We start from the raw sequence: 26,978 nt of genomic DNA on the forward strand, positions 1-26,978 counted from the left end.
CCAGAGGAAAGCACAAACACAGTCTCCCACTACCACAAATAATGCAGTCAAGTTTCCCACATTTGGGGAAATCACAGGGGTCAGCATACCCAAAATGCAATGAATGAACCTCACCCTGGGAGAAAAATCTTCATGACCATGGTATCTCCTATGCAAAATAAGTATGATTTGGAATAGGGCTGGGGAGGGCCGCTGCTCATGCACATCTCTGTCAAGTAAAGGAGATTCAACTGAGGCAGCAAAAGGGAACTCTCATCTGGGGACAACAACTGCAGGGAGAACATATATTTTCAGATGAACATGGGAGGGCAGAAGGCTGCCTAATACTGAAGCACCCCCAAACAACAAACCAAATGCAACAACTAGTGCAAGCATTCCTGGGGGAAGGCCTGCCGCAGATGGATTTGCATATGGTGATGTCATCCAAGCAGTGGGTCAAAGTTGGCTTCAACCCTCGTCTGCATATGAAAACAGAAAAGGGGCGTGCAGTGCATGGTGGCCTTTTGCGGCGCTTGACCGACCCCTAGTTTGCATTAAACACCTCCACCCTCCTTCGGTGTGGGGCTCATGTTGGCTATGCCCCAGCCCCTGAAGCATTCAAGCTGATTTCTTGCAGCAGCTGGGCACTGTAACAGCTCCAGAGCTGCTCTGTAAGGCAAGTAAAAGGGTGTGGGCCCTGCAGCACTACCTGTAGTTCGCATTGTGCGTTGGAAGGCACAAAGTAAGCAGACAGGAGGAGAAGTCAGGATAGTGCGCAAGGGCATAGAAGGTAGCGGCTCAAGAAAAGAGAAGTGGAAACAGACAGCAAACTAGGCTGGAGAGAGACCTGAGACAAAGAGATCTGAATTATACGAGAGCCGACCAGGGGAAACACAAATTATGCAGTCAAGTTTCCCACATTTGCGGAAATCGCAGGAGCAGCACACCCAGAGTGCAATGGGTGAGCCTTGCCCTGGGAGAAGCACCTTCATGATCATAGTATCTCACCTGGCAGGTAAGTAGGAGTTGGGCTAGAGCTGGGGAGGGTCGCTGCTCGGGTACCCCCCTGTAAAGTGAAGGAGATCCAACTGAGGCAGCACAAGGGAACTCTCGAAAGAAGAACAAGGCTAAAGGAAAATCTGAGACAAAGAAATCTGACTTTTACCAGAGCTGACCAGAGGAAAGCACAAACACAGTCCCCCACTACCACAAATAATGCAGTTGAGTTTCCCACATTTGGGGAAATCACAGGGGTCAGCATACCCAAAATGCAATGAATGAACCTCACCCTGGGAGAACAATCTTCATGACCATGGTATCTCCTATGCAAAATAAGTATGATTTGGAATAGGGCTGGGGAGGGCCGCTGCTCATGCACATCTCTGTCAAGTAAAGGAGATTCAACTGAGGCAGCACAAGGGAACTCTCATCTGGGGACAACAACTGCAGGGAGAACACATATTTTCAGATGAACATGGGAGGGCAGAAGGCTGCCTAATACTGAAGCACCCCCAAACAACAAACCAAATGCAACAACTAGTGCAAGCATTCCTGGGGGAAGTTCTGCAGAAGACGGATTTGCATACGGTGATGTCATCCAAGCAGTGGGTCAAAGTTGGCTTCAACCCTCATCTGCATATGAAAAGAGAAAAGGGGCGTGCAGGGCATGGCGGCCTTTTGCGGTGCTTGGATGACCCCTAGTTCGCATTAAACACCTCCACCCTCCTTTGGTGTGGGGCTCATGTTGGCCATGCCCCATCCCCTGAAGCATTCAAGCAGATTTCTTGCAGCAGCTGGGCACTGTAACAGCTCCAGAGCTGCTCTGTAAGGCAAGTAAAAGGGTGTGGGCCCTGCAGCACTACCTGTAGTTTGCATTGTGCATTGGAAGGCACAAAGTAAGCAGACGGGAGGAGAAGTCAGGATAGTGCACAAGGGTATAGAAGGGAGCGGCTGAAGAAAAGAGAAGTGGAAACAGACAGCAAACTAGGCTGGAGAGAGACCTGAGACAAAGAGATCTGAATTATACGAGAGCCGACCAGGGGAAACACAAATTATGCAGTCAAGTTTCCCACATTTGGGGAAATCGCAGGGGCAGCACACCCAGAGTGCAATGGGTGAGCCTTGCCCTGGGAGAAGCACCTTCATGATCATAGTATCTCACCTGGCAGGTAAGTAGGAGTTGGGCTAGAGCTGGGGAGGGTCTCTGCTCGGGCACCCCCCTGTCAAGTGAAGGAGATCCAACTGAGGCAGCACAAGGGAACTCTCAAAAGAAGAACAAGGCTCTGAAACAAAGAAATCTGACTTTTACCAGAGCTGACCAGAGGAAAACACAAACACAGTCCCCCACTACCACAAATAAAGCAGTCGAGTTTCCCACATTTGGGGAAATCACAGGGGTCAGCATACCCAGAATGCAATGAATGAACCTCACCCTGGGAGAAAAATCTTCATGACCATGGTATCTCCTATGCAAAATAAGTATGATTTGGAATAGGGCTGGGGAGGGCCGCTGCTCATGCACATCTCTGTCAAGTAAAGGAGATTCAACTGAGGCAGCACAAGGGAACTCTCATCTTGGGACAACAACTGCAGGGAGAACATATATTTTCAGATGAACATGGGAGGGCAGAAGGCTGCCTAATACTGAAGCACCCCCAAACAACAAACCAAATGCAACAACTAGTGCAAGCATTCCTGGGGGAAGGCCTGCCGCAGATGGATTTGCATATGGTGATGTCATCCAAGCAGTGGGTCAAAGTTGGCTTCAACCCTCGTCTGCATATGAAAAGAGAAAAGGGGCGTGCAGGGCATGGTGGCCTTTTGCGGCGCTTGGCTGACCCCTAGTTTGCATTAAACACCTCCACCCTCCTTTGGTGTGGGGCTCATGTTGGCTATGCCCCAGCCCCTGAAGCATTCAAGCTGATTTCTTGCAGCAGCTGTGCACTGTAACAGCTCCAGAGCTGCTCTGTAAGGCAAGTAAAAGGGTGTGGGCCCTGCAGCACTACCTGTAGTTCGCATTGTGCGTTGGAAGGCACAAAGTAAGCAGACAGGAGGAGAAGTCAGGATAGTGCGCAAGGGCATAGTAGGGAGCGGCTCAAGAAAAGAGAAGTGGAAACAGACAGCAAACTAGGCTGGAGAGAGACCTGAGACAAAGAGATCTGAATTATACGAGAGCCGACCAGGGGAAACACAAATTATACAGTCAAGTTTCCCACATTTGGGGAAATCGCAGGAGCAGCACACCCAGAGTGCAATGGGTGAGCCTTGCCCTGGGAGAAGCACCTTCATGATCATAGTATCTCACCTGGCAGGTAAGTAGGAGTTGGGCTAGAGCTGGGGAGGGTCGCTGCTCGGGTACCCCCCTGTAAAGTGAAGGAGATCCAACTAAGGCAGCACAAGGGAACTCTCGAAAGAAGAACAAGGCTAGAGGAAAATCTGAGACAAAGAAATCTGACTTTTACCAGAGCTGACCAGAGGAAAGCACAAACACAGTCCCCCACTACCACAAATAATGCAGTTGAGTTTCCCACATTTGGGGAAATCACAGAGGTCAGCATACCCAAAATGCAATGAATGAACCTCACCCTGGGAGAAAAATCTTCATGACCATGGTATCTCCTATGCAAAATAAGTATGATTTGGAATAGGGATGAGGAGGGCCGCAGCTCATGCACATCTCTGTCAAGTAAAGGAGATTTAACTGAGGCAGCACAAGGGAACTCTCATCTGGGGACAACAACTGCAGGGAGAACATATATTTTCAGATGAACATGGGAGGGCAGAAGGCTGCCTAATACTGAAGCACCCCCAAACAACAAACCAAATGCAACAACTAGTGCAAGCATTCCTGGGGGAAGGCCTGCCGCAGATGGATTTGCATATGGTGATGTCATCCAAGCAGTGGGTCAAAGTTGGCTTCAACCCTCGTCTGCATATGAAAAGAGAAAAGGGGCGTGCAGGGCATGGTGGCCTTTTGCAGCGCTTGGCTGACCCCTAGTTTGCATTAAACACCTCCACCCTCCTTTGGTGTGGGGCTCATGTTGGCTATGCCCCAGCCCCTGAAGCATTCAAGCTGATTTCTTGCAGCAGCTGGGCACTGTAACAGCTCCAGAGCTGCTCTGTAAGGCAAGTAAAAGGGTGTGGGCCCTGCAGCACTACCTGTAGTTCGCATTGTGCGTTGGAAGGCACAAAGTAAGCAGACAGGAGGAGAAGTCAGGATAGTGCACAAGGGCATAGAAGGTAGCGGCTCAAGAAAAGAGAAGTGGAAACAGACAGCAAACTAGGCTGGAGAGAGACCTGAGACAAAGAGATCTGAATTATACGAGAGCCGACCAGGGGAAACACAAATTATGCAGTCAAGTTTCCCACATTTGCGGAAATCGCAGGAGCAGCACACCCAGAGTGCAATGGGTGAGCCTTGCCCTGGGAGAAGCACCTTCATGATCATAGTATCTCACCTGGCAGGTAAGTAGGAGTTGGGCTAGAGCCGGGGAGGGTCGCTGCTCGGGTACCCCCCTGTAAAGTGAAGGAGATCCAACTGAGGCAGCACAAGGGAACTCTCGAAAGAAGAACAAGGCAAGAGGAAAATCTGAGACAAAGAAATCTGACTTTTACCAGAGCTGACCAGAGGAAAGCACAAACACAGTCCCCCACTACCACAAATAATGCAGTTGAGTTTCCCACATTTGGGGAAATCACAGGGGTCAGCATACCCAGAATGCAATGAATGAACCTAACCCTGGGAGAACAATCTTCATGACCATGGTATTTCCTATGCAAAATAAGTATGATTTGGGATATAGCTGGGGAGGGCCGCTGCTCAGGCACATCTCTGTCAAGTTAAGGAGATTCAACTGAGGCAGCACAAGGGAACTCTCATCTTGGGACAACAACTGCAGGGAGAACACATATTTTCAGATGAACATGGGAGGGCAGAAGGCTGCCTAATACTGAAGCACCCCCAAACAACAAACCAAATGCAACAACTAGTGCAAGCATTCCTGGGGGAAGGCCTGCCGCAGATGGATTTGCATATGGTGATGTCATCCAAGCAGTGGGTCAAAGTTGGCTTCAACCCTCGTCTGCATATGAAAACAGAAAAGGGGCGTGCAGGGCATGGTGGCCTTTTGCGGCGCTTGTCTGACCCCTAGTTTGCATTAAACACCTCCACCCTCCTTCGGTGTGGGGCTCATGTTGGCTATGCCCCAGCCCCTGAAGCATTCAAGCTGATTTCTTGCAGCAGCTTGGCACTGTAACAGCTCCAGAGCTGCTCTGTAAGGCAAGTAAAAGGGTGTGGGCCCTGCAGCACTACCTGTAGTTTGCATTGTGCATTGGAAGGCACAAAGTAAGCAGACGGGAGGAGAAGTCAGGATAGTGCACAAGGGTATAGAAGGGAGCGGCTGAAGAAAAAAGAAGTGGAAACAGACAGCAAACTAGGCTGGAGAGAGACCTGAGACAAAGAGATCTGAATTATACGAGAGCCGACGAGGGGAAACACAAATTATGCAGTCAAGTTTCCCACATTTGGGGAAATCGCAGGAGCAGCACACCCAGAGTGCAATGGGTGAGCCTTGCCCTGGGAGAAGCACCTTCATGATCATAGTATCTCACCTGGCAGGTAAGTAGGAGTTGGGCTAGAGCTGGGGAGGGTCGCTGCTCGGGTACCCCCCTGTAAAGTGAAGGAGATCCAACTAAGGCAGCACAAGGGAACTCTCGAAAGAAGAACAAGGCTAGAGGAAAATCTGAGACAAAGAAATCTGACTTTTACCAGAGCTGACCAGAGGAAAGCACAAACACAGTCCCCCACTACCACAAATAATGCAGTTGAGTTTCCCACATTTGGGGAAATCACAGAGGTCAGCATACCCAAAATGCAATGAATGAACCTCACCCTGGGAGAAAAATCTTCATGACCATGGTATCTCCTATGCAAAATAAGTATGATTTGGAATAGGGATGAGGAGGGCCGCAGCTCATGCACATCTCTGTCAAGTAAAGGAGATTTAACTGAGGCAGCACAAGGGAACTCTCATCTGGGGACAACAACTGCAGGGAGAACATATATTTTCAGATGAACATGGGAGGGCAGAAGGCTGCCTAATACTGAAGCACCCCCAAACAACAAACCAAATGCAACAACTAGTGCAAGCATTCCTGGGGGAAGGCCTGCCGCAGATGGATTTGCATATGGAGATGTCATCCAAGCAGTGGGTCAAAGTTGGCTTCAACCCTCGTCTGCATATGAAAAGAGAAAAGGGGCGTGCAGGGCATGGTGGCCTTTTGCAGCGCTTGGCTGACCCCTAGTTTGCATTAAACACCTCCACCCTCCTTTGGTGTGGGGCTCATGTTGGCTATGCCCCAGCCCCTGAAGCATTCAAGCTGATTTCTTGCAGCAGCTGGGCACTGTAACAGCTCCAGAGCTGCTCTGTAAGGCAAGTAAAAGGGTGTGGGCCCTGCAGCACTACCTGTAGTTCGCATTGTGCGTTGGAAGGCACAAAGTAAGCAGACAGGAGGAGAAGTCAGGATAGTGCACAAGGGCATAGAAGGTAGCGGCTCAAGAAAAGAGAAGTGGAAACAGACAGCAAACTAGGCTGGAGAGAGACCTGAGACAAAGAGATCTGAATTATACGAGAGCCGACCAGGGGAAACACAAATTATGCAGTCAAGTTTCCCACATTTGCGGAAATCGCAGGAGCAGCACACCCAGAGTGCAATGGGTGAGCCTTGCCCTGGGAGAAGCACCTTCATGATCATAGTATCTCACCTGGCAGGTAAGTAGGAGTTGGGCTAGAGCCGGGGAGGGTCGCTGCTCGGGTACCCCCCTGTAAAGTGAAGGAGATCCAACTGAGGCAGCACAAGGGAACTCTCGAAAGAAGAACAAGGCAAGAGGAAAATCTGAGACAAAGAAATCTGACTTTTACCAGAGCTGACCAGAGGAAAGCACAAACACAGTCCCCCACTACCACAAATAATGCAGTTGAGTTTCCCACATTTGGGGAAATCACAGGGGTCAGCATACCCAGAATGCAATGAATGAACCTAACCCTGGGAGAACAATCTTCATGACCATGGTATTTCCTATGCAAAATAAGTATGATTTGGGATATAGCTGGGGAGGGCCGCTGCTCAGGCACATCTCTGTCAAGTTAAGGAGATTCAACTGAGGCAGCACAAGGGAACTCTCATCTTGGGACAACAACTGCAGGGAGAACACATATTTTCAGATGAACATGGGAGGGCAGAAGGCTGCCTAATACTGAAGCACCCCCAAACAACAAACCAAATGCAACAACTAGTGCAAGCATTCCTGGGGGAAGGCCTGCCGCAGATGGATTTGCATATGGTGATGTCATCCAAGCAGTGGGTCAAAGTTGGCTTCAACCCTCGTCTGCATATGAAAACAGAAAAGGGGCGTGCAGGGCATGGTGGCCTTTTGCGGCGCTTGTCTGACCCCTAGTTTGCATTAAACACCTCCACCCTCCTTCGGTGTGGGGCTCATGTTGGCTATGCCCCAGCCCCTGAAGCATTCAAGCTGATTTCTTGCAGCAGCTTGGCACTGTAACAGCTCCAGAGCTGCTCTGTAAGGCAAGTAAAAGGGTGTGGGCCCTGCAGCACTACCTGTAGTTTGCATTGTGCATTGGAAGGCACAAAGTAAGCAGACGGGAGGAGAAGTCAGGATAGTGCACAAGGGTATAGAAGGGAGCGGCTGAAGAAAAGAGAAGTGGAAACAGACAGCAAACTAGGCTGGAGAGAGACCTGAGACAAAGAGATCTGAATTATACGAGAGCCGACCAGGGGAAACACAAATTATGCAGTCAAGTTTCCCACATTTGGGGAAATCGCAGGAGCAGCACACCCAGAGTACAATGGGTGAGCCTTGCCCAGGGAGAAGCACCTTCATGATCATAGTATCTCACCTGGCAGGTAAGTAGGAGTTGGGCTAGAGCTGGGGAGGGTCGCTGCTCGGGTACCCCCCTGTAAAGTGAAGGAGATCCAACTGAGGCAGCACAAGGGAACTCTCGAAAGAAGAACAAGGCTAAAGGAAAATCTGAGACAAAGAAATCTGACTTTTATCAGAGCTGACCAGAGGAAAGCACAAACACAGTCTCCCACTACCACAAATAATGCAGTCAAGTTTCCCACATTTGGGGAAATCACAGGGGTCAGCATACCCAAAATGCAATGAATGAACCTCACCCTGGGAGAAAAATCTTCATGACCATGGTATCTCCTATGCAAAATAAGTATGATTTGGAATAGGGCTGGGGAGGGCCGCTGCTCATGCACATCTCTGTCAAGTAAAGGAGATTCAACTGAGGCAGCACAAGGGAACTCTCATCTTGGGACAACAACTGCAGGGAGAACATATATTTTCAGATGAACATGGGAGGGCAGAAGGCTGCCTAATACTGAAGCACCCCCAAACAACAAACCAAATGCAACAACTAGTGCAAGCATTCCCTGGGGGAAAGCCTGCCGCAGATGGATTTGCATATGGTGATGTCATCCAAGCAGTGGGTCAAAGTTGGCTTCAACCCTCGTCTGCATATGAAAAGAGAAAAGGGGCGTGCAGGGCATGGTGGCCTTTTGCGGCGCTTGGCTGACCCCTAGTTTGCATTAAACACCTCCACCCTCCTTTGGTGTGGGGCTCATGTTGGCTATGCCCCAGCCCCTGAAGCATTCAAGCTGATTTCTTGCAGCAGCTGGGCACTGTAACAGCTCCAGAGCTGCTCTGTAAGGCAAGTAAAAGGGTGTGGGCCCTGCAGCACTACCTGTAGTTCGCATTGTGCGTTGGAAGGCACAAAGTAAGCAGACAGGAGGAGAAGTCAGGATAGTGCGCAAGGGCATAGAAGGGAGCGGCTCAAGAAAAGAGAAGTGGAAACAGACAGCAAACTAGGCTGGAGAGAGACCTGAGACAAAGAGATCTGAATTATACGAGAGCCGACCAGGGGAAACACAAATTATACAGTCAAGTTTCCCACATTTGGGGAAATCGCAGGAGCAGCACACCCAGAGTGCAATGGGTGAGCCTTGCCCTGGGAGAAGCACCTTCATGATCATAGTATCTCACCTGGCAGGTAAGTAGGAGTTGGGCTAGAGCTGGGGAGGGTCGCTGCTCGGGTACCCCCCTGTAAAGTGAAGGAGATCCAACTAAGGCAGCACAAGGGAACTCTCGAAAAAAGAACAAGGCTAGAGGAAAATCTGAGACAAAGAAATCTGACTTTTACCAGAGCTGACCAGAGGAAAGCACAAACACAGTCCCCCACTACCACAAATAATGCAGTTGAGTTTCCCACATTTGGGGAAATCACAGAGGTCAGCATACCCAGAATGCAATGAATGAACCTCACCCTGGGAGAAAAATCTTCATGACCATGGTATCTCCTATGCAAAATAAGTATGATTTGGAATAGGGATGGGGAGGGCCGCTGCTCATGCACATCTCTGTCAAGTAAAGGAGATTTAACTGAGGCAGCACAAGGGAACTCTCATCTGGGGACAACAACTGCAGGGAGAACACATATTTTCAGATGAACATGGGAGGGCAGAAGGCTGCCTAATACTGAAGCACCCCCAAACAACAAACCAAATGCAACAACTAGTGCAAGCATTCCTGGGGGAAGTTCTGCAGAAGACGGATTTGCATACGGTGATGTCATCCAAGCAGTGGGTCAAAGTTGGCTTCAACCCTCATCTGCATATGAAAAGAGAAAAGGGGCGTGCAGGGCATGGCGGCCTTTTGCGGTGCTTGGATGACCCCTAGTTCGCATTAAACACCTCCACCCTCCTTTGGTGTGGGGCTCATGTTGGCCATGCCCCATCCCCTGAAGCATTCAAGCTGATTTCTTGCAGCAGCTGGGCACTGTAACAGCTCCAGAGCTGCTCTGTAAGGCAAGTAAAAGGGTGTGGGCATTGCAGCACTACCTGTAGTTTGCATTGTGCATTGGAAGGCACAAAGTAAGCAGACGGGAGGAGAAGTCAGGATAGTGCACAAGGGTATCGAAGGGAGCGGCTGAAGAAAAGAGAAGTGGAAACAGACAGCAAACTAGGCTGGAGAGAGACCTGAGACAAAGAGATCTGAATTATACGAGAGCCGACCAGGGGAAACACAAATTATGCAGTCAAGTTTCCCACATTTGTGGAAATCGCAGGGGCAGCACACCCAGAGTGCAATGGGTGAGCCTTGCCCTGGGAGAAGCACCTTCATGATCATAGTATCTCACCTGGCAGGTGAGTAGGAGTTGGGCTAGAGCTGGGGAGGGTCGCTGTTCGGGCACCCCCCTGTCAAGTGAAAGAGATCCAACTGAGGCAGCACAAGGGAACTCTCGAAAGAAGAACAAGGCTAGAGGAAGATCTGAGACAAAGAAATCTGACTTTTTCCAGAGCTGACCAGAGGAAAGCACAAACACAGTCCCCCACTACCACAAATAATGCAGTCGAGTTTCCCACATTTGGGGAAATCACAGGGGTCAGCATACCCAGAATGCAATGAATGAACCTCACCTTGGGAGAACAATCTTCATGACCATGGTATCGCCTATGCAAAATAAGTATGATTTGGGATAGGGCTGGGGAGGGCCGCTGCTCAGGCACATCTCTGTCAAGTAAAGGAGATTCAACTGAGGCAGCACAAGGGAACTCTCATCTGGGGACAACAACTGCAGGGAGAACACATATTTTCAGATGAACATGTGAGGGCAGAAGGCTGCCTAATACTGAAGCACCCCCAAACAACAAACCAAATGCAACAACTAGTGCAAGCATTCCTGGGGGAAGGCCTGCAGCAGATGGATTTGCATATGGTGATGTCATCCAAGCAGTGGGTCAAAGTTGGCTTCAACCCTCGTCTGCATATGAAAAGAGAAAAGGGGCGTGCAGGGCATGGCGGCCTTTTGCAGCGCTTGGATGACCCCTAGTTCGCATTACACACCTCCACCCTCCTTCGGTGTGGGGCTCATGTTGGCTATGCCCCAGCCCCTGAAGCATTCAAGCTGATTTCTTGCAGCAGCTGGGCACTGTAACTGCTCCAGAGCTACTCTGTAAGGCAAGTAAAAGGGTGTGGGCCCTGCAGCACTACCTGTAGTTCGCATTGTGCGTTGGAAGGCACGAAGTAAGCAGACGGGAGAAGTCAGGATAGTAGTGCGCAAGGGCATAGAAGGGAGTGGCTCAAGAAAAGAGAAGTGGAAACAGACAGCAAACTAGGCTGGAGAGAGACCTGAGACAAAGAGATCTGAATTATACGAGAGCCGACGAGGGGAAACACAAATTATGCAGTCAAGTTTCCCACATTTGGGGAAATCGCAGGAGCAGCACACCCAGAGTGCAATGGTTGAGACTTGCCCTGGGAGAAGCACCTTCATGATCATAGTATCTCACCTGGCAGGCAAGTAGGAGTTGGGCTAGAGCTGGGGAGGGTCGCTGCTCGGGTTCCCCCCTGTGAAGTGAAGGAGATCCAACTGAGGCAGCACCAGGGAACTCTCGAAAGAAGAACAAGGCTAGAGGAAGATCTGAGACAAAGAAATCTGACTTTTACCAGAGCTGACCAGAGGAAAGCACAAACACAGTCTCCCACTACCACAAATAATGCAGTCAAGTTTCCCACATTTGGGGAAATCACAGGGGTCAGCATACCCAAAATGCAATGAATGAACCTCACCCTGGGAGAAAAATCTTCATGACCATGGTATCTCCTATGCAAAATAAGTATGATTTGGAATAGGGCTGGGGAGGGCCGCTGCTCATGCACATCTCTGTCAAGTAAAGGAGATTCAACTGAGGCAGCACAAGGGAACTCTCATCTTGGGACAACAACTGCAGGGAGAACATATATTTTCAGATGAACATGGGAGGGCAGAAGACTGCCTAATACTGAAGCACCCCCAAACAACAAACCAAATGCAACAACTAGTGCAAGCATTCCTGGGGGAAGGCCTGCCGCAGATGGATTTGCATATGGTGATGTCATCCAAGCAGTGGGTCAAAGTTGGCTTCAACCCTCGTCTGCATATGAAAAGAGAAAAGGGGCGTGCAGGGCATGGTGGCCTTTTGCGGCGCTTGGCTGACCCCTAGTTTGCATTAAACACCTCCACCCTCCTTTGGTGTGGGGCTCATGTTGGCTATGCCCCAGCCCCTGAAGCATTCAAGCTGATTTCTTGCAGCAGCTGGGCACTGTAACAGCTCCAGAGCTGCTCTGTAAGGCAAGTAAAAGGGTGTGGGCCCTGCAGCACTACCTGTAGTTCGCATTGTGCGTTGGAAGGCACAAAGTAAGCAGACAGGAGGAGAAGTCAGGATAGTGCGCAAGGGCATAGAAGGGAGCGGCTCAAGAAAAGAGAAGTGGAAACAGACAGCAAACTAGGCTGGAGAGAGACCTGAGACAAAGAGTTCTGAATTATACGAGAGCCGACCAGGGGAAACACAAATTATACAGTCAAGTTTCCCACATTTGGGGAAATCGCAGGAGCAGCACACCCAGAGTGCAATGGGTGAGCCTTGCCCTGGGAGAAGCACCTTCATGATCATAGTATCTCACCTGGCAGGTAAGTAGGAGTTGGGCTAGAGCTGGGGAGGGTCGCTGCTCGGGTACCCCCCTGTAAAGTGAAGGAGATCCAACTAAGGCAGCACAAGGGAACTCTCGAAAGAAGAACAAGGCTAGAGGAAAATCTGAGACAAAGAAATCTGACTTTTACCAGAGCTGACCAGAGGAAAGCACAAACACAGTCCCCCACTACCACAAATAATGCAGTTGAGTTTCCCACATTTGGGGAAATCACAGGGGTCAGCATACCCAAAATGCAATGAATGAACCTCACCCTGGGAGAAAAATCTTCATGACCATGGTATCTCCTATGCAAAATAAGTATGATTTGGAATAGGGCTGGGGAGGGCCGCTGCTCATGCACATCTCTGTCAAGTAAAGGAGATTTAACTGAGGCAGCACAAGGGAACTCTCATCTGGGGACAACAACTGCAGGGAGAACACATATTTTCAGATGAACATGTGAGGGCAGAAGGCTGCCTAATACTGAAGCACCCCCAAACAACAAACCAAATGCAACAACTAGTGCAAGCATTCCTGGGGGAAGGCCTGCAGCAGATGGATTTGCATATGGTGATGTCATCCAAGCAGTGGGTCAAAGTTGGCTTCAACCCTCGTCTGCATATGAAAAGAGAAAAGGGGCGTGCAGGGCATGGCGGCCTTTTGCAGCGCTTGGATGACCCCTAGTTTGCATTACACACCTCCTCCCTCCTTCGGTGTGGGGCTCATGTTGGCTATGCCCCAGCCCCTGAAGCATTCAAGCTGATTTCTTGCAGCAGCTGGGCTCTGTAACTGCTCCAGAGCTACTCTGTAAGGCAAGTAAAAGGGTGTGGGCCCTGCAGCACTACCTGTAGTTCGCATTGTGCGTTGGAAGGCACGAAGTAAGCAGACGGGAGAAGTCAGGATAGTGCGCAAGGGCATAGAAGGGAGCGGCTCAAGAAAAGAGAAGTGGAAACAGACAGCAAACTAGGCTGGAGAGAGACCTGAGACAAAGAGATCTGAATTATACGAGAGCCGACGAGGGGAAACACAAATTATGCAGTCAAGTTTCCCACATTTGGGGAAATCGCAGGAGCAGCACACCCAGAGTGCAATGGTTGAGCCTTGCCCTGGGAGAAGCACCTTCATGATCATAGTATCTCACCTGGCAGGTAAGTAGGAGTTGGGCTAGAGCTGGGGAGGGTCGCTGCTCGGGTTCCCCCCTGTGAAGTGAAGGAGATCCAACTGAAGCAGCACCAGGGAACTCTCGAAAGAAGAACAAGGCTAGAGGAAGATCTGAGACAAAGAAATCTGACTTTTACCAGAGCTGACCAGAGGAAAGCACAAACACAGTCCCCCGCTACCACAAATAATGCAGTCGAGTTTCCCACATTTGGGAAAATCACAGGGGTCAGCATACCCAGAATGCAATGAATGAACCTCACCCTGGGAGAACAATCTTCATGACCATGGTATCTCCTATGCAAAATAAGTATGATTTGGGATAGGGCTGGTGAGGGCCGCTGCTCAGGCACATCTCTGTCAAGTAAAGGAGATTCAACTGAGGCAGCACAAGGGAACTCTCATCTGGGGACAACAACTGCAGGGAGACCACATCTTTTCAGATGAACATGGGAGGGCGGAAGGCTGCCTAATACTGAAGCACCATCAAATATCAAACCATGGCCCTCATTCCGAGTTGATCGCTCGCAAGGCGATTTTAGCAGAGTTACACACGCTAAGCCGCCGCCTACTGGGAGTGAATCTTAGCTTCTTAAAATTGCGACCGATGTATTCGCAATATTGCGATTACAAACTACTTAGCAGTTTCAGAGTAGCTTCAGACTTACTCGGCATCTGCGATCAGTTCAGTGCTTGTCGTTCCTGGTTTGACGTCACAAACACTCCCAGCGTTCGCCCAGACACTCCCCCGTTTCTCCGGCCACTCCTGCGTTTTTTCCGGAAACGGTAGCGTTTTTTCCCACACGCCCATAAAACGGCCTGTTTCCGCCCAGTAACACCCATTTCCTGTCAATCACATTACGATCGCCGGAGCGAAGAAAAAGCCGTGAGTAAAAATACTTTCTTCATTGTAAAATTACTTGGCGCAGTCGCAGTGCGAATATTGCGCATGCGTACTAAGCAGAATTTCACTGCGATGCGATGAAATTTACAGAGCGAATGACTCGGAATGAGGGCCCATATGCAACAACTAGTACAAGCACTCCTGGGGGAAGGTCTGCAGCAGACGGATTTGCATACGGTGATGTTATCCAAGCAGTGGGCCAAAGTTGACTGGAACCCTCATCTGCATATGAAAAGAGAAAAGGGGCATGCAGGGCATGGCGGCCTTTTGCAGTGCTTGGATGACCCCTAGTTCGCATTAAACACCCCCACCCTCCTTTGGTGTGGGGCTCATGTTGGCCATGCCCCATCCCCTGATGCATTCAAGCTGATTTCTTGCAGCAGCTGGGCACTGTAACAGCTCCAGAGCTGTTCTGTAAGGCAAGTAAAAGGGTGTGGGCCCTGCAGCACCACCTGTTGTTCGCATTGTGCGTTGGAAGGCACAAATTAAGCAGACGGGAGGAGAAGTCAGGATAGTGCGCAAGGGCATTCTTTTCTCTTAGTCCGGGGGCAAGGCTTCAAAATGGGGTCTGCAACGGAGGAGACACAGGGGGCGTGGTCACAGCAGCTTTTCTCTACAGTCTGCACCAGCAGGAGCCTACAACATTTTTTATGATCACGCTGAACTGCAGTGCGACTGCAATTACAGCATGGTCAAGAAGGGAGGCGTCATGCTGGGTGGCCATGCCCTGTCACTGTGCAGGAGCCAGCACCGCTCACACACTAGTCCCCGGGTGCAGCCCCCAACCCCCGGGACACCCGGAGCAACAAAATGTAGATTCAGGCCACCAGGCCACGCCCCTACCTATGAAACCATGCCTCCTTTTTACCATTGCGCTGTTTATCTGCGCGCACTGCATTACAATCTCCCTCGCCACCTCTCTGGGTGTCACCAGTGATAGTGACACCTCTGCCATGCTTGTAGCAGCTGGTCCAAAGATCTATGCCTCAAGCCCTGAGTGTTTGCCCTTGTGACTTGTTGATCATCATAGCGAAGCAGATGCTTACAGAAAACTGCAGGGGCTTAGATTGAAAATAAAAAAAATTGATGGGTATAAGGTAGAGAGGAGCGGGTTCGGTTCTCCGAGAACCGAATTCCCCACGAACTCCACGTGGTTTACACTGGTCCGAGGCAGGCTCGGTTGTTCCCGCCTGACTCGGAAAACCTGAACAAGGGAAAATGTCATCATCCCGCTGTCGGATTCTCGCGAGATTTGGATATTATATAAAGAGCTGCGCGTTGCTGCCATTTTTACTCGTGCATTGAAGAGAGAGCGGAGAGGACGTGGCTATGTTCTCTCAGTGGAAATCTCAATATCAGTGCTCAGTATCAGTGGTTACTTATTGCTGCTCAGTAATACTAGTAGTGTGTCTCTCTTGCTCAGTGTCAGTTCTCAGTAGTATCCTCATCAGTGCTCAGTATCACTGCTCATTGTCTTGTGCTGCATTGTGGTGCTCAGCATACTACAGTACATTACTAATAGTCCAGTGCTGCATCTTGCTGCTCAGTGTCAGTTCTAGTATCCTCATCAGTGCTCACTATCACTGCTCATTACATTGTGGTGTTCTGTATACTACAGTAACATAGTAATATAGTAACATATAGTAACATAGTTTTTGAGGTTGAATAGAGGCAAATTGCCCATCGTGTTCAACCTGTTTTAAGTTGTGATGATTCTACATACTTGCTGAATAATGTTTTATGACTAGTTAGCTACTATAACTCATGTTACCCCCGGATTAACCATGTTGATATTTTAAGTATTATAACCTTGGATAGCTTTTTCATTCAGAAATGTATCCATTCCTTTTTTAAATCCAATTACAGAGTCCGCCATTACCACCTTCCCTGGCAGGGAATTCCACATCCTGATTGCCCTAACAGTGAAGATCATAGTATCTCACCTGGCAGGTAAGTAGGAGTTGGGCTAGAGCTGTGGAGGATTGCTGCTTGGGCACCCCCTGTCAAGTGAAGGAGATCCAACTGAGGCAGCACAAGGGAACTCTCGAAAGAAGAACAAGGCTAGAGGAAGATCTGAGACAAAGAAATCTGACTTTTACCAGAGCTGACCAGAGGAAAGCACAAACACAGTCCCCCACTACCACAAATAATGCAGTCGAGTTTCCCACATTTGGGGAAATCACAGGGGTCAGCATACCCAGAGTGCAATGAATGAACCTCACCCTGGGAGAACAATCTTCATGACCATGGTATCTCCTATGCAAAATAAGTATGATTTGGGATAGGGCTGGGGAGGGCCGCTGCTCAGGCACATCTCTGTCAAGTAAAGGAGATTCAACTGAGGCAGCACAAGGGAACTCTCATCTGGGGACAACAACTGCAGGGAGAACACATATTTTCAGATGAACATGGGAGGGCAGAAGGCTGCCTAATACTGAAGCACCCCCAAACAACAAACCAAATGCAACTACTAGTGCAAGCATTCCTGGGGGAAGGCCGGCAGCAGACAGATTTGCATATGGTGATGTCATCCAAGCAGTGGGTCAAAGTTGGCTTCAACCCTCGTCTGCATATGAAAATAAAAAAGGGGTGTGCAGGGCATGGCGGCCTTTTGCGGCGCTTGGATGACCCCTAGTTCGCATTAAACACCTCCACCCTCCTTCGGTGTGGGGCTCATGTTGGCTATGCCCCAGCCCCTGAAGCATTCAAGCTGATTTCTTGCAGCAGCTGGGCACTGTAACAGCTCCAGAGCTGCTCTGTAAAGCAAGTAAAAGGGTGTGGGCCCTGCAGCACTACCTGTAGTTTGCATTGTGCGTTGGAAGGCACAAAGTAAGCAGACGGGGAAGTCAGGATAGTGCACAAGGGCATAGAAGGGAGCGGCTCAAGAAAAGAGAAGTGGAAACAGACAGCAAACTAGGCTGGAGAGAGACCTGAGACAAAGAGATCTGAATTATACGAGAGCCGACCAGAGGAAACACAAATTATGTAATCAAGTGTCCCACATTTGGGGAAATCGTAGGAGCAGCACACCCAGAGTGCATTGGGTGAGCCTTGCCCTGGGAGAAGCACCTTCCTGATCATAGTATCTCACCTGGCAGGTAAGTAGGAGTTGGGCTAGAGCTGGGGAGGGTCGCTGTACGGGCACCCCCCTGTCAAGTGAAGGAGATCCAACTGAGGCAGCACAAGGAAACTCTCGAAAAAAGAACAAGGCTAGATGAAGATCTGAGACATAGAAATCTGACTTTTACCAGAGCTGACCAGAGGAAAGCACAAACACAGTCCCCCACTACAACAAATAATGCAGTCGAGTTTCCCACATTTGGGGAAATCACAGGGGTCAGCATACCCAGAATGCAATGAATGAACCTCACCCTGGGAGAACAATCTTCATGATAATGGTATCTCCTATGCAAAATAAGTATGATTTGGGATAGGGCTGGGGAGGGCCGCTGCTCAGGCACATCTCTGTCAAGTAAAGGAGATTCAACTGAGGCAGCACAAGGGAACTCTCATCTGGGGACAACAACTGCAGGGAGAACACATATTTTCAGATGAAAATGGGAGAGCAGAAGGCTGCCTAATACTGAAGCACCCCCAAACAACAAACCAAATGCAACAACTAGTACAAGCATTCCTGGGAAAAGGTCTGCAGAAGACGGATTTGCATACGGTGATGTCATCCAAGCAGTGGGCCAAAGTTGGCTGGAACCCTCATCTGCATATGAAAAGAGTAAAGGGGTATGCAGGGCATGGCGGCCTTTTGCGGTGCTTGGATGACCCTTAGTTTGCATTAAACACCTCCACCCTCCGTCGGTGTGGGGCTCATGTTGGCTATGCCCCAGCCCCTGAAGCATTCAAGCTGATTTCTTGCAGCAGCTGGGCACTGTAACAGCTCCAGAGCTGCTCTGTAAGGCAAGTAAAAGGGTTTGGGCCCTGCAGCACTACCTGTAGTTTGCATTGGGCATTGGAAGGCACAAAGTAAGCAGACAGGAGGAGATGTCAGGATAGTCCACAAGGGTATAGAAGGGAGGGGCTCAAGAAAAAAGAAGTGGAAACAGACAGCAAACTAGGCTGGAGAGAGACCTGAGACAAAGAGATCTGAATTATATGAGAGCCGACCAGGGGAAACACAAATTATGCAGTCAAGTTTCCCACATTTGGGGAAATCGCAGGGGCAGCACACCCAGAGTGCATTGGGTGAGCCTTGCCCTATGAGAAGCACCTACATGATCATAGTATCTCACCTGGCAGGTGAGTAGGAGTTGGGCTAGAGCTGGGGAGGGTCGCTGCTCGGGCACCCCCCTGTCAAGTGAAGGAGATCCAACTGAGGCAGCACAAGGGAACTCTCGAAAGAAGAACAAGGCTAGAGGAAGATCTGAGACAAAGAAATCTGACTTTTACTAGAGCTGACCAGAGGAAAGCACAAACACAGTCCCCCACTACCACAAATAATGCAGTTGAGTTTCCCACATTTGGGGAAATCACAGGGGTCAGCATACCCAGAATGCAATGAATGAACCTAACCCTGGGAGAACAATCTTCATGACCATGGTATCTCCTATGCAAAATAAGTATGATTTGGGATAGGGCTGGGGAGGGCCGCTGCTCAGGCACATCTCTGTCAAGTAAAGGAGATTCAACTGAGGCAGCACAAGGGAACTCTCATCTGGGGACAACAACTGCAGGGAGAACACATATTTTCAGATGAACATGGGAGGGCAGAAGGCTGCCTAATACTGACGCACCCCCAAACAACAAACCAAATGCAACAACTAGTAAAAGCATTCCTGGGAGAAGGTCTGCAGAAGACGGATTTGCATACGGTGATGTCATCCAAGCAGTGGGCCAAAGTTGGCTGGAACCCTCATCTGCATATGAAAAGAGAAAAGGGTTATGCAGGGCATGGCGGCCTTTTGCGGCGCTTGGATGACCCCTAGTTCGCATTAAACACCTCCATTCTCCTTCGGTGTGGGGCTCATGTTGGCTATGCCCCAGCCCCTGAAGTATTCAAGCTGATTTCTTGCAGCAGCTGGGCACTGTAACAGCTCCAGAGCTGCTCTGTAAGGCAAGTAAAAGGGTGTGGGCCCTGCAGCACTACCTGTAGTTCGCATTGTGCGTTGGAAGGCACAAAGTAAGCAGACGGGAGAAGTCAGGATAGTGCGCAAGGGCATAGAAGGGAGCGGCTCAAGAAAAGAGAAGTGGAAACAGGCAGCAAACTAGGCTGGAGAGAGACCTGAGACAAAGAGATCTAAATTATACGAGAGCCGACCAGGGGAAACACAAATTATGCAGTCAAGTGTCCCACATTTGGGGAAATCGCAGGAGCAGCACACCCAGAGTGCAATGGGTGAGCCTTGCCCTTGGAGAAGCACCTTCATGATCATAGTATCTCACCTGGCAGGTAAGTAGGAGTTGGGCTAGAGCTGGGGAGGGTTGCTGCTCGGGTACCCCCCTGTCAAGTGAAGGAGATCCAACTGAGGCAGCACAAGGGAACTCTCGAAAGAAGAACAAGGCTAGAGGAAAATCTGAGACAAAGAAATCTGACTTTTACTAGAGCTGACCAGAGGAAAGCACAAACACAGTCCCCCACTACCACAAATAATGCAGTCGAGTTTCCCACATTTGGGGAAATCACAGGGGTCAGCATACCCAAAATGCAATGAATGAACCTCACCCTCGGAGAACAATCTTCATGACCATGGTATCTCCTATGCAAAATAAGTATGATTTGGGATAGGGCTGGGGAGGGCCGCTGCTCAGGCACATCTCTGTCAAGTAAAGGAGATTCAACTGAGGCAGCACAAGGGAACTCCCATCTGGGGACAACAACTGCAGGGAGAACACATATTTTCAGATGAACATGGGAGGGCAGAAGGCTGCCTAATACTGAAGCACCCCCAAACAACAAACCAAATGCAACAACTAGTACAAGCATTCCTGGGGGAAGTTCTGCAGAAGACGGATTTGCATACGGTGATATCATCCAAGCAGTGGGCCAAAGTTGGCTGGAACCCTCATCTGCATATGAAAAGAGAAAAGGGGTATGCAGGGCATGGCGGCCTTTTGCGGCGCTTAGATGACCCTTAGTTCGCATTAAACACCCCCACCCTCCTTCGGTGTGGGGCTCATGTTGGCTATGCCCCAGCCCCTGAAGCATTCAAGCTGATTTCTTGCAGCAGCTGGGCACTGTAACAGCTCCAGAGCTGCTCTGTACGGCAAGTAAAAGGGTGTGGGCCCTGCAGCATTGTGCATTGGAAGGCACTGAAGAATAGAGAAGAGGAAACAGACAGCAAACTAGGCTGGAGAGAGACCTGAGACAAAGAGATCTGAATTATACGAGAGCCGACCAGGGGAAACACAAATTATGCAGTCAAGTTTCCCACATTTGGGGAAATCGCAGGAGCAGCACACCCAGAGTGCAATGGGTGAGCCTTGCCCTGGGAGAAGCACCTACGTGACATTTTCATTCTAGTGTCTTTCGTTTGGGAGAAAAATGCAAAGGTACAATACAGCTTTTCCTTGCCGATATCTCTCTTTTGCAAAGAGATAGGCATTGGAAATTTCAGGGCTATAACGTGTAGATGAAGCACTAACAGGAGGCTTTAAAATGTTCATTCTAGTGTCTTTCGTTTGGGAGAAAAATGCAAAAGTACAATGCAGCTTTTCCTTGCCGATATCTCTCTTTTGCAAAGAGATAGGCATTGGAAAATGCAGGGCTATAACGTGTAGATGAAGCACTAACAGGAGGCTTTAAAATTTTCATTCTAGTGTCTTTCGTTTGGGAGAAAAATGCAAAAGTACAATACACTTTTCCTTGCCGATATCTCTCTTTTGCAAAGAGATAGGCATTGGAAAATTCTGGGCTATAACGTCTAGATGAAGCACTAATAGGAGGCTTTAAAATTTTCATTCTAGTGTCCTTCGTTTGGGAGAAAAATGCAAAGGTACAATACAGCTTTTCCTTGCCGATATCTCTCTTTTGCAAAGAGATAGGCATTGGAAAATTCAGGGCTATAACGTGTAGATGAAGCACTAACAGGAGGCTTTAAAATTTTAATTCTAGTGTCTTTCGTTTGGGAGAAAAATGCAAAGGTACAATACAGCTTTTCCTTGCCGATATCTCTCTTTTGCAAAGAGCTAGGCATTGGAAAATTCAGGGCTATAACGTGTAGATGAAGCACTAACAGGAGGCTTTAAAATTTTCATTCTAGTGTCTTTCGTTTGGGAGAAAAATGCAAAGGTACAATACAGCATTTCCTTGCCGATATCTCTCTTTTGCAAAGAGATAGGCATTGGAAAATTCAGGGCTATAACGTGTAGATGAAGCACTAACAGGAGGCTTTAAAATTTTCATTCTAGTGTCTTTCGTTTGGGAGAAAAATGCAAAAGTACAATGCAGCTTTTCCTTGCCGATATCTCTCTTTTGCAAAGAGATAGGCATTGGAAAATGCAGGGCTATAACGTGTAGATGAAGCACTAACAGGAGGCTTTAAAATTTTCATTCTAGAGTCTTTCGTTTGGGAGAAAAATGCAAAAGTACAATGCAGCTTTTCCTTGCCGATATCTCTCTTTTGCAAAGAGATAGGCATTGGAAAATTCAGGGCTATAACGTGTAGATGAAGCACTAACAGGAGGCTTTAAAATTTTCATTCTAGTGTCTTTCGTTTGGGAGAAAAATGCAAAGGTACAATACAGCATTTCCTTGCCGATATCTCTCTTTTGCAAAGAGATAGGCAATGGAAAATTCAGGGCTATTACGTGTAGATGAAGCACTAACAGGAGGCTTTAAAATTTTCATTCTAGTGTCTTTCGTTTGGGAGAAAAATGCAAAAGTACAATGCAGCTTTTCCTTGCCGATATCTCTCTTTTGCAAAGAGATAGGCATTGGAAAATGTAGGGCTATAACGTGTAGATGAAGCACTAACAGGAGGCTTTAAAATTTTCATTCTAGTGTCTTTCGTTTGGGAGAAAAATGCAAAGGTACAATACAGCTTTTCCTTGCCGATATCTCTCTTTTGCAAAGAGATAGGCATTGGAAAATTCAGGGCTATAACGTGTAGATGAAGCACTAACAGGAGGCTTTAAAATTTTCATTCTAGTGTCTTTCGTTTGGGAGAAAAATGCAAAGGTACAATACAGCTTTTCCTTGCCGATATCTCTCTTTTGCAAAGAGGCATTGGAAAATTCAGGGCTATAACGTGTAGATGAAGCACTAACAGGAGGCTTTAAAATTTTCATTCTAGTGTCTTTCGTTTGCTAGAAATATGCAAAAGTACAATGCAGCTTTTCCTTGCCGATATCTCTCTTTTGCAAAGAGATAGGCATTGGAAAATGCAGGGCTATAACGTGTAGATGAAGCACTAACAGGAGGCTTTAACATTTTCATTCTAGTGTCTTTCGTTTGGGAGAAAAATGCAAAGGTACAATACAGCATTTCCTTGCCGATATCTCTCTTTTGCAAAGAGATAGGCATTGGAAAATTCAGGGCTATTACGTGTAGATGAAGCACTAACAGGAGGCTTTAAAATTTTCATTCTAGTGTCCTTCGTTTGGGAGAAAAATGCAAAGGTACAATACAGCTTTTCCTTGCCGATATCTCTCTTTTGCAAAGAGATAGGCATTGGAAAATTCAGGGCTATAACGTGTAGATGAAGCACTAACAGGAGGCTTTAAAATTTTCATTCTAGTGTCTTTCGTTTGGGAGAAAAATGCAAAGGTACAATACAGCTTTTCCTTGCCGATATCTCTCTTTTGCAAAGAGCTAGGCATTGGAAAATTCAGGGCTATAACGTGTAGATGAAGCACTAACAGTAGGCTTTAAAATTTTCATTCTAGTGTCTTTCGTTTGGGAGAAAAATGCAAAGGTACAATACAGCTTTTCCTTGCCGATATCTCTCTTTTGCAAAGAGATAGGCATTGGAAAATTCAGGGCTATAACGTGTAGATGAAGCACTAACAGGAGGCTTTAAAATTTTCATTCTAGTGTCTTTCGTTTGGGAGAAAAATGCAAAAGTACAATGCAGCTTTTCCTTGCCGATATCTCTCTTTTGCAAAGAGATAGGCATTGGAAAATGCAGGGCTATAACGTGTAGATGAAGCACTAACAGGAGGCTTTAAAATTTTCATTCTAGTGTCTTTCGTTTGGGAGAAAAATGCAAAAGTACAATACACTTTTCCTTGCCGATATCTCTCTTTTGCAAAGAGATAGGCATTGGAAAATTCAGGGCTATAACGTGTAGATGAAGCACTAACAGGAGGCTTTAAAATTTTCATTCTAGTGTCCTTCGTTTGGGAGAAAAATGCAAAGGTACAATACAGCTTTTCCTTGCCGATATCTCTCTTTTGCAAAGAGCTAGGCATTGGAAAATTCAGGGCTATAACGTGTAGATGAAGCACTAACAGTAGGCTTTAACATTTTCATTCTAGTGTCTTTCGTTTGGGAGAAAAATGCAAAGGTACAATACAGCTTTTCCTTGCCGATATCTCTCTTTTGCAAAGAGATAGGCATTGGAAATTTCAGGGCTATAACGTGTAGATGAAGCACTAACAGGAGGCTTTAAAATTTTCATTCTAGTGTCTTTCGTTTGGGAGAAAAATGCAAAAGTACAATGCAGCTTTTCCTTGCCGATATCTCTCTTTTGCAAAGAGATAGGCATTGGAAAATGCAGGGCTATAACGTGTAGATGAAGCACTATCAGGAGGCTTTAAAATTTTCATTCTAGTGTCTTTCGTTTGGGAGAAAAATGCAAAAGTACAATACACTTTTCCTTGCCGATATCTCTCTTTTGCAAAGAGATAGGCATTGGAAAATTCAGGGCTATAACGTGTAGATGAAGCACTAATAGGAGGCTTTAAAATTTTCATTCTAGTGTCCTTCGTTTGGGAGAAAAATGCAAAGGTACAATACAGCTTTTCCTTGCCGATATCTCTCTTTTGCAAAGAGATAGGCATTGAAAAATTCAGGGCTATAACGTGTAGATGAAGCACTAACAGGAGGCTTTAAAATTTTCATTCTAGTGTCTTTCGTTTGGGAGAAAAATGCAAAGGTACAATACAGCTTTTCCTTGCCGATATCTCTCTTTTGCAAAGAGCTAGGCATTGGAAAATTCAGGGCTATAACGTGTAGATGAAGCACTAACAGGAGGCTTTAAAATTTTCATTCTAGTGTCTTTCGTTTGGGAGAAAAATGCAAAGGTACAATACAGCATTTCCTTGCCGATATCTCTCTTTTGCAAAGAGATAGGCATTGGAAAATTCAGGGCTATAACGTGTAGATGAAGCACTAACAGGAGGCTTTAAAATTTTCATTCTAGTGTCTTTCGTTTGGGAGAAAAATGCAAAGGTACAATACAGTTTTTCCTTGCCGATATCTCTCTTTTGCAAAGAGCTAGGCATTGGAAAATTCAGGGCTATACCGTGTAGATGAAGCACTAACAGGAGGCTTTTAAATCTTCATTCTAGTGTCCTTCGTTTGGGAGAAAAATGCAAAAGTACAATACACTTTTCCTTGCCGATATCTCTCTTTTGCAAGGAGATAGGCATTGGAAAATTCAGGGCTATAACGTGTAGATGAAGCACTAATAGGAGGCTTTAAAATTTTCATTCTAGTGTCCTTCGTTTGGGAGAAAAATGCAAAGGTACAATACAGCTTTTCCTTGCCGATATCTCTCTTTTGCAAAGAGATAGGCATTGGAAAATTCAGGGCTATAACGTGTAGATGAAGCACTAACAGGAGGCTTTAAAATTTTCATTCTAGTGTCTTTCGTTTGGGAGAAAAATGCAAAGGTACAATACAGCTTTTCCTTGCCGATATCTCTCTTTTGCATAGAGCTAGGCATTGGAAAATTCAGGGCTATAACGTGTAGATGAAGCACTAACAGTAGGCTTTAAAATTTTCATTCTAGTGTCTTTCGTTTGGGAGAAAAATGCAAAGGTACAATACAGTTTTTCCTTGCCGATATCTCTCTTTTGCAAAGAGATAGGCATTGGAAAATTCAGGGCTATAACGTGTAGATGAAGCACTAATAGGAGGCTTTAAAATTTTCATTCTAGTGTCCTTCGTTTGGGAGAAAAATGCAAAGGTACAATACAGCTTTTCCTTGCCGATATCTCTCTTTTGCAAAGAGCTAGGCATTGGAAAATTCAGGGCTATAACGTGTAGATGAAGCACTAACAGGAGGCTTTAAAATTTTCATTCTAGTGTCTTTCGTTTGGGAGAAAAATGCAAAGGTACAATACAGCTTTTCCTTGCCGATATCTCTCTTTTGCAAAGAGCTAGGCATTGGAAAATTCAGGGCTATAACGTGTAGATGAAGCACTAACAGTAGGCTTTAACATTTTCATTCTAGTGTCTTTCGTTTGGGAGAAAAATGCAAAGGTACAATACAGCTTTTCCTTGCCGATATCTCTCTTTTGCAAAGAGATAGGCATTGGAAAATTCAGGGCTATAACGTGTAGATGAAGCACTAACAGGAGGCTTTAAAATTTTCATTCTAGTGTCCTTCGTTTGGGAGAAAAATGCAAAGGTACAATACAGCTTTTCCTTGCCGATATCTCTCTTTTGCAAAGAGATAGGCATTGGAAAATTCAGGGCTATAACGTGTAGATGAAGCACTAACAGGAGGCTTTAAAATTTTCATTCTAGTGTCTTTCGTTTGGGAGAAAAATGCAAAGGTACAATACAGCTTTTCCTTGCCGATATCTCTCTTTTGCAAAGAGCTAGGCATTGGAAAATTCAGGGCTATAACGTGTAGATGAAGCACTAACAGGAGGATTTAAAATTTTCATTCTAGTGTCTTTCGTTTGGGAGAAAAATGCAAAGGTACAATACAGCTTTTCCTTGCCGATATCTCTCTTTTGCAAAGAGATAGGCATTGGAAAATTCAGGGCTATAACGTGTAGATGCAGCACTAACAGGAGGCTTTAAAATTTTCATTCTAGTGTCTTTCGTTTGGGAGAAAAATGCAAAAGTACAATGCAGCTTTTCCTTGCCGATATCTCTCTTTTGCAAAGAGATAGGCATTGGAAAATGCAGGGCTATAACGTGTAGATGAAGCACTAACAGGAGGCTTTAAAATTTTCATTCTAGTGTCTTTCGTTTGGGAGAAAAATGCAAAAGTACAATGCAGCTTTTCCTTGCCGATATCTCTCTTTTGCAAAGAGATAGGCATTGGAAAATGTAGGGCTATAACGTGTAGATGAAGCACTAACAGGAGGCTTTAAAATTTTCATTCTAGTGTCTTTCGTTTGGGAGAAAAATGCAAAGGTACAATACAGCATTTCCTTGCCGATATCTCTCTTTTGCAAAGAGATAGGCATTGGAAAATTCAGGGCTATTACGTGTAGATGAAGCACTAACAGGAGGCTTTAAAATTTTCATTCTAGTGTCTTTCGTTTGGG

General features: G+C 47.2%; 27 non-coding genes and 5 pseudogenes across 27 annotated transcripts; all 32 read right to left on the reverse strand.

The window, feature by feature from the left end:
• Position 1: 1 nt before the first annotated feature.
• On the reverse strand, positions 2-165 carry LOC134988812 (U1 spliceosomal RNA). The gene has a single exon (XR_010194181.1). It is a non-coding gene; the product is annotated as a U1 spliceosomal RNA (small nuclear RNA).
• A 674-nt stretch (positions 166-839) lies between these two features.
• On the reverse strand, positions 840-1,002 carry LOC134988884 (U1 spliceosomal RNA). The gene has a single exon (XR_010194232.1). It is a non-coding gene; the product is annotated as a U1 spliceosomal RNA (small nuclear RNA).
• A 152-nt stretch (positions 1,003-1,154) lies between these two features.
• LOC134988909 (U1 spliceosomal RNA) lies at positions 1,155-1,318 on the reverse strand. Its single transcript, XR_010194252.1, has one exon. It is a non-coding gene; the product is annotated as a U1 spliceosomal RNA (small nuclear RNA).
• A 674-nt stretch (positions 1,319-1,992) lies between these two features.
• LOC134988833 (U1 spliceosomal RNA) lies at positions 1,993-2,155 on the reverse strand. The gene has a single exon (XR_010194201.1). It is a non-coding gene; the product is annotated as a U1 spliceosomal RNA (small nuclear RNA).
• A 142-nt stretch (positions 2,156-2,297) lies between these two features.
• On the reverse strand, positions 2,298-2,461 carry LOC134988936 (U1 spliceosomal RNA). The gene has a single exon (XR_010194277.1). It is a non-coding gene; the product is annotated as a U1 spliceosomal RNA (small nuclear RNA).
• Positions 2,462-3,135: 674 nt separating this feature from the next.
• Positions 3,136-3,298, reverse strand: LOC134988837 (U1 spliceosomal RNA). Its single transcript, XR_010194205.1, has one exon. It is a non-coding gene; the product is annotated as a U1 spliceosomal RNA (small nuclear RNA).
• Positions 3,299-3,450: 152 nt separating this feature from the next.
• Positions 3,451-3,614, reverse strand: LOC134988923 (U1 spliceosomal RNA). The gene has a single exon (XR_010194265.1). It is a non-coding gene; the product is annotated as a U1 spliceosomal RNA (small nuclear RNA).
• A 674-nt stretch (positions 3,615-4,288) lies between these two features.
• Positions 4,289-4,451, reverse strand: LOC134988885 (U1 spliceosomal RNA). The gene has a single exon (XR_010194233.1). It is a non-coding gene; the product is annotated as a U1 spliceosomal RNA (small nuclear RNA).
• A 152-nt stretch (positions 4,452-4,603) lies between these two features.
• Positions 4,604-4,767, reverse strand: LOC134988929 (U1 spliceosomal RNA). The gene has a single exon (XR_010194271.1). It is a non-coding gene; the product is annotated as a U1 spliceosomal RNA (small nuclear RNA).
• Positions 4,768-5,468: 701 nt separating this feature from the next.
• Positions 5,469-5,604, reverse strand: LOC134988858 (U1 spliceosomal RNA; annotated as a pseudogene).
• A 152-nt stretch (positions 5,605-5,756) lies between these two features.
• On the reverse strand, positions 5,757-5,920 carry LOC134988924 (U1 spliceosomal RNA). The gene has a single exon (XR_010194266.1). It is a non-coding gene; the product is annotated as a U1 spliceosomal RNA (small nuclear RNA).
• Positions 5,921-6,594: 674 nt separating this feature from the next.
• Positions 6,595-6,757, reverse strand: LOC134988886 (U1 spliceosomal RNA). Its single transcript, XR_010194234.1, has one exon. It is a non-coding gene; the product is annotated as a U1 spliceosomal RNA (small nuclear RNA).
• Positions 6,758-6,909: 152 nt separating this feature from the next.
• Positions 6,910-7,073, reverse strand: LOC134988930 (U1 spliceosomal RNA). The gene has a single exon (XR_010194272.1). It is a non-coding gene; the product is annotated as a U1 spliceosomal RNA (small nuclear RNA).
• A 674-nt stretch (positions 7,074-7,747) lies between these two features.
• On the reverse strand, positions 7,748-7,910 carry LOC134988845 (U1 spliceosomal RNA). Its single transcript, XR_010194212.1, has one exon. It is a non-coding gene; the product is annotated as a U1 spliceosomal RNA (small nuclear RNA).
• Positions 7,911-8,062: 152 nt separating this feature from the next.
• Positions 8,063-8,226, reverse strand: LOC134988813 (U1 spliceosomal RNA). Its single transcript, XR_010194182.1, has one exon. It is a non-coding gene; the product is annotated as a U1 spliceosomal RNA (small nuclear RNA).
• Positions 8,227-8,901: 675 nt separating this feature from the next.
• On the reverse strand, positions 8,902-9,064 carry LOC134988838 (U1 spliceosomal RNA). The gene has a single exon (XR_010194206.1). It is a non-coding gene; the product is annotated as a U1 spliceosomal RNA (small nuclear RNA).
• Positions 9,065-9,216: 152 nt separating this feature from the next.
• On the reverse strand, positions 9,217-9,380 carry LOC134988931 (U1 spliceosomal RNA). The gene has a single exon (XR_010194273.1). It is a non-coding gene; the product is annotated as a U1 spliceosomal RNA (small nuclear RNA).
• A 674-nt stretch (positions 9,381-10,054) lies between these two features.
• LOC134988889 (U1 spliceosomal RNA) lies at positions 10,055-10,217 on the reverse strand. Its single transcript, XR_010194236.1, has one exon. It is a non-coding gene; the product is annotated as a U1 spliceosomal RNA (small nuclear RNA).
• A 152-nt stretch (positions 10,218-10,369) lies between these two features.
• Positions 10,370-10,533, reverse strand: LOC134988940 (U1 spliceosomal RNA). The gene has a single exon (XR_010194281.1). It is a non-coding gene; the product is annotated as a U1 spliceosomal RNA (small nuclear RNA).
• A 701-nt stretch (positions 10,534-11,234) lies between these two features.
• Positions 11,235-11,370, reverse strand: LOC134988896 (U1 spliceosomal RNA; annotated as a pseudogene).
• A 152-nt stretch (positions 11,371-11,522) lies between these two features.
• LOC134988814 (U1 spliceosomal RNA) lies at positions 11,523-11,686 on the reverse strand. The gene has a single exon (XR_010194183.1). It is a non-coding gene; the product is annotated as a U1 spliceosomal RNA (small nuclear RNA).
• A 674-nt stretch (positions 11,687-12,360) lies between these two features.
• On the reverse strand, positions 12,361-12,523 carry LOC134988844 (U1 spliceosomal RNA). The gene has a single exon (XR_010194211.1). It is a non-coding gene; the product is annotated as a U1 spliceosomal RNA (small nuclear RNA).
• Positions 12,524-12,675: 152 nt separating this feature from the next.
• Positions 12,676-12,839, reverse strand: LOC134988853 (U1 spliceosomal RNA). Its single transcript, XR_010194216.1, has one exon. It is a non-coding gene; the product is annotated as a U1 spliceosomal RNA (small nuclear RNA).
• Positions 12,840-13,537: 698 nt separating this feature from the next.
• Positions 13,538-13,673, reverse strand: LOC134988872 (U1 spliceosomal RNA; annotated as a pseudogene).
• Positions 13,674-13,825: 152 nt separating this feature from the next.
• On the reverse strand, positions 13,826-13,989 carry LOC134988914 (U1 spliceosomal RNA). Its single transcript, XR_010194257.1, has one exon. It is a non-coding gene; the product is annotated as a U1 spliceosomal RNA (small nuclear RNA).
• A 2,699-nt stretch (positions 13,990-16,688) lies between these two features.
• Positions 16,689-16,852, reverse strand: LOC134988811 (U1 spliceosomal RNA). Its single transcript, XR_010194180.1, has one exon. It is a non-coding gene; the product is annotated as a U1 spliceosomal RNA (small nuclear RNA).
• Positions 16,853-17,522: 670 nt separating this feature from the next.
• LOC134988893 (U1 spliceosomal RNA) lies at positions 17,523-17,685 on the reverse strand. The gene has a single exon (XR_010194239.1). It is a non-coding gene; the product is annotated as a U1 spliceosomal RNA (small nuclear RNA).
• Positions 17,686-17,837: 152 nt separating this feature from the next.
• On the reverse strand, positions 17,838-18,001 carry LOC134988926 (U1 spliceosomal RNA). The gene has a single exon (XR_010194268.1). It is a non-coding gene; the product is annotated as a U1 spliceosomal RNA (small nuclear RNA).
• A 695-nt stretch (positions 18,002-18,696) lies between these two features.
• On the reverse strand, positions 18,697-18,838 carry LOC134988890 (U1 spliceosomal RNA; annotated as a pseudogene).
• Positions 18,839-18,990: 152 nt separating this feature from the next.
• LOC134988908 (U1 spliceosomal RNA) lies at positions 18,991-19,154 on the reverse strand. The gene has a single exon (XR_010194251.1). It is a non-coding gene; the product is annotated as a U1 spliceosomal RNA (small nuclear RNA).
• Positions 19,155-19,846: 692 nt separating this feature from the next.
• On the reverse strand, positions 19,847-19,988 carry LOC134988887 (U1 spliceosomal RNA; annotated as a pseudogene).
• Positions 19,989-20,140: 152 nt separating this feature from the next.
• LOC134988915 (U1 spliceosomal RNA) lies at positions 20,141-20,304 on the reverse strand. The gene has a single exon (XR_010194258.1). It is a non-coding gene; the product is annotated as a U1 spliceosomal RNA (small nuclear RNA).
• Positions 20,305-26,978: the final 6,674 nt, after the last annotated feature.

The sequence above is a fragment of the Pseudophryne corroboree genome, unplaced genomic scaffold (genome assembly GCF_028390025.1).
Source record: "Pseudophryne corroboree isolate aPseCor3 unplaced genomic scaffold, aPseCor3.hap2 scaffold_1087, whole genome shotgun sequence".
Classification (NCBI taxonomy): domain Eukaryota; kingdom Metazoa; phylum Chordata; class Amphibia; order Anura; family Myobatrachidae; genus Pseudophryne; species Pseudophryne corroboree.